The 11,373-nt window shown below is 35.2% G+C and overlaps 1 long non-coding RNA gene across 1 annotated transcript; it reads left to right on the top strand.

Moving 5' to 3' along the window:
- The first annotated feature begins 4,519 nt into the window (after positions 1-4,519).
- LOC142233968 (uncharacterized) lies at positions 4,520-4,979 on the top strand. Its single transcript, XR_012721526.1, has 2 exons — positions 4,520-4,721; positions 4,784-4,979. It is a non-coding gene; the product is annotated as an uncharacterized LOC142233968 (long non-coding RNA).
- Positions 4,980-11,373: the final 6,394 nt, after the last annotated feature.

Genomic DNA, 11,373 nt, shown 5'->3' on the forward strand with positions numbered 1-11,373 from the left:
TATATAGCCCCCATATAAACCGATCCCCAGATTTGTCTTGTGGAGCCTAAAAGAGAAGCAAAATTCATCCGATCCGCCTGAAATTTGGTACATGATATTGGTATATGGTCTCTAACAACCATGCAAAAATTGGTCAACATCGGTTCATAATTATATATATCCCCCATATAAACCGATCCCCAGATTTGTCTTGCGAAGTCTCCAAGAGAAGCAAATTTCATCCAATCCGGTTGTAATTTGGAACATGGTGTTAGTATATGATCTTTAACAACCGTGCCAGAATTGGTCCATATCGGTCCATAATTATATATAGCCCCATATAAAACATTCTCCAGATTTGACCTCCGGAGCCTCTTGGAGGAGCAAAATTCATCCGATCCGGTTCAAATTAAGCACGTGGTGTTAGTATATGGTCGCTAACAACCATACCAAAATTGGTCCAATCACACAAAAATTGGTCCATATCGGTTCATAATCATGGTTGCCACTAGAGCCAAAAATAATCTATCAAAATTTTATTTCTATAGAAAATTTTGTCAAAATTTTATTTCTGTAGAAAATTTTGTCAAAATTTTATTCGGTTCATAATAAAATTTTCATCATTGTCAAAATTTTATTTCTATAGAAAATTTTGTCAAAATTTTATTTCTATAGAAAATGTTGTTCAAATTTTATTCGGTTCATAATCATGGTTGCCACTCGAGCCAAAAATAATCTACCAAGATTTTATTTCTATAGAAAATTTTGTCAAAAGTTTATTTCTATAGAAATTTTTGTTAAAATTTTATTTCTGTAGAAATTTTTGTCAAAATTTTCTTTCTATAGAAAATTTTGTTATACAATTTAGAAGATGGGGTTAGGAGGTTTTAAGATGCCTTGCCATCGGCAAGCGTTACCGCAACTTAAGTAATTCGATTGTGGATGGCAGTGTTTAGAAGAAATTTCTACGCAATCCATGATGGAGGGTACATAAGCTTCGGACTGGCCGAACTTACGGCCGTATATACTTGTTTTCCTATTGCCTTTTTGCACGAGTACAAAGCTACAGTTGCTTTTCTCGCCCTTTCTTCAATATTAAACTTAAAGTTCAGCTTCCTGTCCAAAATAACGCCAAGGTATTTTGCACACTCACTAAAGGGAATTTCAATACCCCCTAAGGAATTTGGCCTAACCGTGGGAGTTTTGCGATCTTTGCAGTACATGACTAGTTCTGTCTTTGCAGGATTTACCCCAAGACCATTGTCTTTCGCCCATTTCTCAGTCATTTGGAGGGCCCTCCGAATAGTATCTCTGATTGTGGATGGGAATTTTCCCCTGACTGCCAGAGCCACATCATCTGCGTATGCCACCACTTTTATCCTTTCTTTTTCTAGAGTAACCAGAAGGTTATTTATAGCAACATTCCAAAGAAGAGGTGATAGAACTCCTCCTTGGGGAGTGCCTCTGTTCATATACCTTTGTATGTTTGCTTGTCCTAGTGTGGCTGAAATACGTCTCTTCATTAGCAGTTTATTTTATTTATTTATTTATCAATTAATTACATTTACAACAAAATTATAAATATAATTGTAAGCTATGACTGCTAGGGTCTTAAGCTTGTTAGGAATTAAAACAAAAAATGTGAATTAGATGAGTATTGTGTTTTTAAAGTTATATTGAATTGTAGAGGCTACTTTTTTAAGGAAGTTTACGATTTCAGACTTATTACAATCTGAGTACAAATTATTCAAAATATCCAATAAATTTTTGTTGGGTATAATTTGATTGCAAAGTGTTTTAATATGTGGACATTCGACGAGTAGATGTTTCATATTAATAGAAGTTGACATACAGAACTGACATTCTTTTTTTATGTTTTTGTCGAGTAAATGATTGTGTGTTAATTTACAATAACCTAAACTCAGTCGCAGTAATTTTATCTGGTCATTTCTAGCTAGTAAAGTATCCTTCGCTAAGAAGCTTTGTAAAGTGGACTTGTTAGTGTTAAGTTCCCTATACCAGTATGATGTAATATTCCATAGATCGCATTGTCTTGAAGAGAATTGGTTCTTTAGGAATTTCTTACTGTCACAATATGAAAGATTCTTTGTAACGATTAGGGGTAGTCTGGTAGCTTCCTTTGCTGATTGGTCGGCAAAAACATTGCCCTTTATGTTCGAGTGACCAGGAATGATTTTTACCTTCATATTTATCCTTGCTAATAGGTTTCTAATCCTTCCTTGAATCTCTTTCGTGAGGGATTACCTCCTTTTGATGTCGTTACCTTAAAAAAAGTACGACTTGTCAAAGTCTCGCCACCTGTCGACCCGTCTACAGGCAATTGGGCCTAACTCTTGGTCATTGCCCAAATTTATAACTCCAGTCGATACCCGTCCACTGGGCCCTGAAGTTAGCAACCCAGTGGATGAACCCAGTGAATTTCGCTGCATGGTGGCTTAATATCCCATCACACTTGAAATTCTTAGTAGGTACCTATTACGATGAGTTTATCCGCTATTAAAACACACGTCCGTTCCGTTCGACGGTTGAATAATATCGGCTTGTGAGTATCGGTCCATGTTTTGGTATGGTCCCCATATAAAACGACCTCCCGCTTTGGGGTCTTGGGCTTATAGAAACCGCAGTTTTTATTCAATTTACTTGAAATTGGAAATCTAGAGGTATTGTAGGACCACAAATACGTGTGCCAAAAATTGTGAGTATCGGTCCATATTTTGGTATAGCCCCCATATAGACCGATCTCCCGATTTTACTTCTTGGGCTTATAGAAACCGCAGTTTTTATTCAATTTACCTGAAATTGTAGGACCACAAATACGTGTACCAAAAATTGTGAGTATCGGTCCATGTTTTGGTATGGTCCCCATATAAAACGACCTCCCGATTTGGGGTCTTGGGCTTATAGAAACGGTAGTTTTTATCCAATTGTCTGAAATTGGAAATCTAGAGGTATTTTAGAACCATAAAGAGGTGTGCCGAAAATGGTGAGTATCAGTCCATATTTTGGTATAGCCCCCATATAGACTGATTTCCCGATTTTACTTCTTGGGCTTCTAGAATCCGAAGCTTTTCTCCTACACCCAGAGAAGGAATATGATCACCTCAAACATGTTTTAAGAGCAAAATGTTATTTTTGGGTGGTGACCATGTAACATGGTTTTCGCAACCATGTTATTTCCTCGGAAATCATGTATCTGATTTCGGCAAGCATGTTATATTTGACGAGAATATAACATTTTAGGGACAAACATGTTACATGGTCACCATACAAAAATAACATTTTGCTCTTGAAACATGTTTGAGGTGATCATATTCCTTCTCTGCGTGTATTTGCCTGAAATTGGAAATCTAGAGGTTTTTTCGGGTCATAAAGAGGTGTGCCGAAAACGGTGAGTATCGGTCCATATTTTAGTATAGCCCCCATTTAACTTCTTGGGTTTCTAGAAACCGTAGTTTTTATCTGATTTGCCTGAAATTGTAAATATTCTGGTATTTTAGGCTCACAAAAACGTGTATCGGATTAAGTTTTTATCGGTCCATTTGGTAATGCCTCCATATAGACCGACTTCACTTCATGAGGGTGTAGAAGGCGCACTGATCATGAAAATTGCTTGAAACTCAATGTAAAATTTCCAGATTTTACTTCTACAGATTTAAGATTTCAAATCAAGACGTTATTTTATAATTTTCTTGCACACTTACAAGAGATGTTAATGATGCCTCTAAAACTCAAACAAAAATGGTTCTTATAAATCCAGAATCTGATATAGTCCTCATAGGTGAAATCTTTAAATTTAGCTTCGGGGAGAGTCCTCAAGTCCTCAGGCCCTCCTGAAATTTCAAAGGAAACCCTAATATTTGGTTCATGGTGGTGGGTTTATAAAATTCGACCCGGCCGAACTTACTTCTATACACCCAGAAAAAAGTGCCTTCGAAACTAAAGGAAAAAATTTTCATCAATATAGTTTATCCATTTTATTTCCATTAAGGTAAATTTTTGTGAAAAATAATAAAATTTACTCGTTTCAGTAAAAAAATCCTAAACTGTAAGCAGTTAGGAATAGTTCATTAACTAGAATAAGGCATGGAATTTTACTCATACTATTTTCTTCGCTGGGTATAAGAATTTACTACTGAAAAAGAAAATTTTATTCACCGATAACAAAGCATTCGTAAAAATAAACAAAAACCGAACTAAACCCGAGTTTCCTCAAAATTAGTAAAATTTCTTATAAAATGATAATTGCGACTTCCTTTATAATAGAAAGTTTTTCATACATACGAACAACACTTGGCATAGAAAAATATTTTAGTTCATTCGTACTAAGAAGTATGCAATTCTTTCAAAACTTAAGGAAACACACTTGTTAGAATATAGGAAATTTTCCTAAATTTCTATTGTCTACCTGTAATCGATACCTGTCATCGTAATCGATGTGTTTGCGCGTGGGTGTAATCGATATATTTGCGCGTCGGTTGTTTTTTTTTAGTTGGAATCGCGTTGTTTTGGTATACGGAGAGATTGTTAAAAAATAATATGGTAAAATAATATAATAAATAACAAATAAAATATATAAAATATTTGTTATTTTAAATTAGTGAGAAAATTTTTCGTTTTTTTAAATAAATCTATCAATGTTCGTGATAGTGTATAAAGAAAGAAAACACCAGCAGAATAACAACCCTTTCATTTGTCTTCATTTTGGAATCTTCAATTATCAGGTAATATTCAGTGACGCTAACCTTTTGCAACAAAAATGTTTTATGATTTTTTATATTTGTAGGTATTGAAATTGTAAAAGGAGGACAAAATCGATAGGCAGCAACTTATTAAAAGTGAAAAGTACAAGAAGAAGAAAAAGTGCGTTTTACAGTTGATAATATCACACGGACATTGGAAATAGTGGAATAATAAACTAATATTTCAAAGAGATTCGATGCTGTTGATTCTTAATAAATATATTCAATATATTAATAAAACATGTCTTTTATTGAAGATAAAATTGCTTATAGAAATAAATAAAATTGTATTTAAAAACGAAGGTAAGCAGTTCTAATTATGAAGTAAAAGTTTTACCACAAATGTGTAAGATTTGTCGAAATGAATGAAAAAATTTCAATAAAATCATTCCATATATGAATTCAAATTAGTTAAATTTTTTCATTCTGTAGTATAGTGGTATATAAATATAGGAAAATGTTAACTAATATATGGAATGCATTATTCCTAATTTCTACGAAAATCACATCGTTCAAACAAATAAAAATGTCTTTGGCGCTATACGAAGTTCAACTTTCTTCACAATGAGTTCATTTTAACTTAAAGAAGGGGTCACTTTTTTCTGGGTGTATATACTTGTTTTTGTTTAATATATTTATACCCCGTATGGACTAACATACAATTGAGTTGACGGTGGTAAAAAGTTTTAAGAACCTTGTCATCGGCAAGTGTTACCGCAACCCAAGTAATTCGATTGGGGATGACAGTCTTTAATACAAGTTTCTATGCAATCCATGGTGGAGGGTACGTAAGATTCGGCCTGGCCGAACTTACGGCCGTATATACTTGTTTATATTGTTATTTTCGGCATATGTTTCTGCATAAATATGCTTTTCCATTAAAAATCACAAAAAAAAATTAAAAATGATCGTAATTTGTAAAACCTTTTCAAAAGAAGAATTCCTTACTTTCTAAGACTTGTCCAAAAGACTGCATATGAAGTGGAAAAAACCCGATGGGGGTTTCCGGGATGCTCTATAAAAGAAAAGTTTATGGAAACACTTTTTTTTTTGTTGGCTAAAGAGAACTATATTACCAAGATATAAGTTAATACGATTCAGGATAAAGAAATTTTGGCCAAATAAAAATTTTGCAATTCTGAATTTCGGAACATGGGGGAATATTTACACTGAAAAAATATTGTCGTGAGGTCAAAGATTTCATGTCTTTAAAATACGAATGAATATTTTGCTTCGCATAGAAGACGCATTTCGCTAATATAAAGGTCTAAGGTCAACTTGACTTTAATAATTTAAAAACCAGTAAGGAAAGTCTAAAGTCGGACGGGGCCGACTATATTATACCCTGCACCACTTTGTAGATATAAATTTTCGATACCATATCACATCCGTCAAATGTGTTGGGGGCTATATATAAAGGTTTGTCCCAAATACATACATTGAAATATCACTCGGTCTGGACAGAATTTGATAGACTTCCACAAAATCTATAGACTCAAAATTTAAGTCGGCTAATGCACTAGGGTGGAACACAATGTTAGTAAAAAAAATATGGGAAACATATAAATCTGAAGCAATTTTAAGGAAACTTCGCAAAAGTTTATTTATGATTTATCGCTCGATATATATGCATTAGAAGTTTAGGAAAATTAGAGTCATTTTTACAACTTTTCGACTAAGCAGTGGCGATTTAACAAGGAAAATGTTGGTATTTTGACCATTTTTGTCGAAATCAGAAAAAGATATATATGGGAGCTATATCTAAATCTGAACCGATTTCAACCAAATTGGGCACGCATAGCTACAATGTTAATTCTAGTCCCTGTGCAAAATTTCAACTAAATCGGAGTAAAAAATTGGCCTCTGTGGTCATATGAGTGTAAATCGGGCGAAAGCTATATATGGGAGCTATATATAAATCTGAACCGATTTCAATCAAATTTGGCACGCATAGCTACAATGCTAAATCTACTCCCTGTGCAAAATTTCAACCAAATTGGGCCAAAACTCTGGCTATTAGAACCATATTAGTCCATATCGGGCGAAAGATATATATGGGAGCTATATCTAAATTTGAACCGATTTCAATCAAATTTTGCACACTTAACTCTACTACTAATTGTACTCCTAGTGCAAAATTTCAAACAAATTCGGCCAAAAATCTGGCTTCTGGGACCATATAAGTCCATATCGGGCGAAAGCTATATATGGGAGCTATATCTAAATCTGAACCGATTTCAACCAAATTTGGCACGCATAGCTACAATGCTAATTCTACTCGCTGTGCAAAATTTGAACCAAATTGGGTAAAATTCTGGCTTCTGGGACAGTATTAGTCCATATCGGGCGAAAGATATATATGGGAGCTATATCTAAATCTGAACCGATTTCTTCCAAAATTAATAGGGATCTATTCTGAGCCAAAACACATACTTGTGCCAAATTTGAAGTCGATTGGACTAAAACTGCGACCTAGACTTTGATTACAAAAATGTGTTAACGGACAGACGGACAGACGAACATGGCTATATCGACTCAGGAGCCCACCTGAGCATTTTTGCCAAAGACACCATGTGTCTATCTCGTCTCCTTCTGGGTGTTTCAAACATATGCACTAACTTATAATACCCTGTTCCACAGTGTGGAGCAGGGTATAAATATTCTTTTTTCGTCCGTGTGTGCATTAGAAATCCAACCTCTGCCGGGTTTAGGTAAAAGTGTCGCAAATGAACGTAAGGGAAATCTGAAATTTATGAATTTAACGAAGTTAAAAAGGTACCAAATGTACAAATTGTCAACATTATCAATTTTCCTATCTTCTCCTTCTATTGTCTTTTGTGTTAATATAGATGAACCCTGAACATATGAAAAGTTCGATTGGTGTATAAGAGACTATGGTTGCGGGTGTGGTGTTTGAACATCTTATACGCAACATGAAAGATTCGATCATGCGCCTTATATAGCAAACCTGTATGTGTTTGAAGGGGTAGCACTAGAAAAGGAAATTGTTCCATGGACAATTTCCTATCAGGATTGAGAGGTTGAATGCAACAGCATCAAGTGGTTTAGTCAACAATAAAATTGTAATTAACACCAATAAAAACAAAAAAAAAAAAAGAATTTTGGGGGAGTTGTTTCCATTGCACAAACCATAAAACTTGATACACACACGCATACAACACTTACATTCTAGTGTTTAACATTTCAAATGGAGTGCAGGAAACGGAAACATGATGTCTAGTGGATAACAGCAATAACCAATTTGTAAATACCTGCACTATATCCATTTTTGAAACCTTTCGAGTGTTGTCTATCCCAAAAAAAAAAAGACAAAACATCAAAAAACTTGATGGATTGTTCCATAAGTTGTTCACGGATTATATCAAAAGTTATTGTCCCAACTTACACTTGTATACTTCAGAAGTTTTCGCATTAGGAAATCTCTTTCCCGTAGGCTTATGATTGGCTTCTGTTAGCGAACTATTGGACGTTTTTCCTCCATAAAATGTGTTAAAAAGTTTCTGATAAAATATCTTAAGCGCAAAAAATGCAGATGTTGCAGTTCCCGTTCAGGCTAACGTGTCTAGAATCTTTTTGCTGATGTTTTTTCTATCCAGCATCTGTTGGAGTATTGGAGAGCGAAACAGAAACAAAAAACAGAAAAAACGATGTTGCAGAGATTTATGACTGTTCTCTGTTGTTTTCCATGGAAATCTTTATGGAAAATAGACAAACAAACATACATGTACTTGGTAATATATTACTTGCTTTACACCCACACTGGGGATTGTAGTCAGAATCGACAGTAAAGTCGACTTGGTGATTGTTTTTTTTTTTCAAATTGGGAAAATTCAATATACGGAATTTCTGAAAATTGGAGAAATTTTTTCGAATTTCAATTAACCATTGCACCACGGGAGCCACCGTGGTGCAATGGTTAGCATGCCCGCCTTGCATATACAAGGTCGTGGGTTCGATTCCTGCTACGACCGAACACCAAAAAGTTTTTCAGCGGTGGATTATCCCACCTCAGTAATGCTGGTGACATTTCTGAGGGTTACAAAGCTTCTCTAAGTGGTTTCACTGCAATGTGGAACGCCGTTCGGACTCGGCTATAAAAAGGAGGTCCCTTGTCATTGAGCTTAACATGGAATCGGGCAGCACTCAGTGATAAGAGAGAAGTTCACCACTGTGGTATCACAATGGACTGAATAGTCTAAGTGAGCCTGATACATCGGGCTGCCACATAACCTAACCTAACCTAAGTATACCCACCAAAACCAGAGTCAAAATTTTACAACTACTTACCATCAGCTTTTGTGCCATACTCACAGCAATACCGTATACTTGGGAATAATGACTTCCCATCATCGCACATTTATAGTTACCATACGTCCGAATTCCATATGGACTGCCTTGTAGCAAACACATATATTATTATATTTTGACATACTACATTGTTGGTCATGTCTCATGCATGCTTACAATTTCTTGGTAATATTGGGCATAAGTATTTTCCCCATAGGAAAGAACGACAACATTTCGATTTAATATTGGGAGTGCAAATTAAAAATGCCGACCTTTTACAAATATTTGAGATTTAAAGTTTAACAAGTATATACAGCCGTAAGTTCGGCCAGGCCGAAGCTTATGTATCCTCCACCATGGATTGCGTAGAAACTTCTACTGAAGACTGTCATCCACAATCAAATTACTTGGGTTGCAGTAACACTTGCCGATGGCAAGGTATCTTGAAACTCCCTAACACCTTCAAAATTGCAAGGTAGTCCATACGTGGAATATATTAAACTAAACAAGTATCTATGGCCGTAAGTTCGGCCAGGCCGAAGCTTATGTACCCTCCACCATGGATTGCGTAGAAACTTCTACTGAAGCCGATGACAAGGTATCTTAAAACTTCCTAACACCGTAATATATACCACATAGTCCATACGTGGTATATATTAAACTAAAAAGGCCGATTAAATACGTATATAATTAAGTTTAAAGTTTCTATAGAAAATAAAATTTTGACAACATTTTCTATAGAAGTAAAATTTTGACAAAATTTTCTATAGAAATAAAATTTGGAAAAATTTTTTATAGAAATAAAATTTTGACAAAATTTTCTATAGAAAAAACATTTTGACAATGTTTTCCATAAAAATAAAATTTTGGTAGATTATTTTTGGCTCGAGTGGCAACCATGATTATGAACCGATATGGACCAATTTTTGTTTGATTGGGGATCGGCTATATATAACTATAGACCGATATGGACCAATTTTGGCATGGTTATTAGCGGCCATATACTAACACCACGTTGCAAATTTCAACCGGATCGGATGAATTTTGCTCCTCCAAGAGGCTCCGGAGGACAAATCTGGGGATCGATTTATATGGGGGCTATATATAATTATGGACCGATATGGACCAATTCTTGAATGGTTGTTAGAGACCATATACTAACACCACGTACCACATTTCAACCGGATCGGATGAATTTTGCTCCTCTAAGAGGCTCCGGAGGTCAAATCTCGGGATCGGCTTATATGGGGGCTTTATATAATGATGGGTCGATGTGGACCAATTTTTGCATGGTCATTAGAGAACATATACCAACATCATGTACCAAATTTCAGCCGGATCGGATGAAATTTGCTTCTCTTAGAGGCTCCGCAAGCCAAATCGGGGGATCGGTTTATATGGGGGCTATATATAACAAGTAAGTAAAGTCTAAAGTCTGGCGGGGCCGACTATATAATACCCTTCACCCCCATGTAGACCAACATTTGTGTTACCATCTCAACTACTTCAAATTTGCTGGGAGCTATATAAAGGTTTGCATTTCCAGATACAAATAACATACTTATAATGGAGACAATTTTTTGTACTTCTACAAAATCTCTAGAAATAAAATTGAAATCGGCTAACGCCCTGGAATGAAACACAATGTTAATAAAAAATATGGGAAATATGAAGCGAGAGAAATTTTAACGCAACTGTACAAAAGAGCATTTATGATTTACCAGACGATACTTATGTATTCGAGATATAGGACAATTTGAGTAATATTTACAATTTTTGCTACTCAGCAGCGACGATTTTACAAAGATATTGGATCTTGCCAAGATATGTGGTCAAGTGTGGGTCCCAACTCTGGTGTACATATATATGGGAGCTATATAATCTGAACCGAGCGAAATATATATATGGGAGCTAAATCTAAATCGGAACCGATTCAACCAAATTTGGCACACTTACCGATACTGTTAAACGTACTCCTTGTGCAAAAGTTGATGCAAGTCATGGCTTTTGAGGCCATATAAGTGCAAATCGGGCGAAAGATATATATGGGAGCTATATCTAAATTTGAAACGATTTCAACCAAATTTACCAAGCATTGGTAGAATGTCAATTCTACTCTTTATGCATCGGTAGTAAACTTTAGCCTCTGTGGTCATATGAGTCTAAATCGGACGAAAGATATATATGGGAGCTATATCTAAATCTGAACCGATTTAGCTGATATTTTGCAAGTTTTTCGAGACTCATAAAATATTCGGATGTACTGAATTTGAAGAAGATCGGTTGATAAACACGCCAATTATGACCAGATCGGGGATAAATATAT

Source organism: Haematobia irritans, chromosome 4, assembly GCF_050003625.1.
Source record: "Haematobia irritans isolate KBUSLIRL chromosome 4, ASM5000362v1, whole genome shotgun sequence".
Classification (NCBI taxonomy): Eukaryota; Metazoa; Arthropoda; class Insecta; order Diptera; family Muscidae; genus Haematobia; species Haematobia irritans.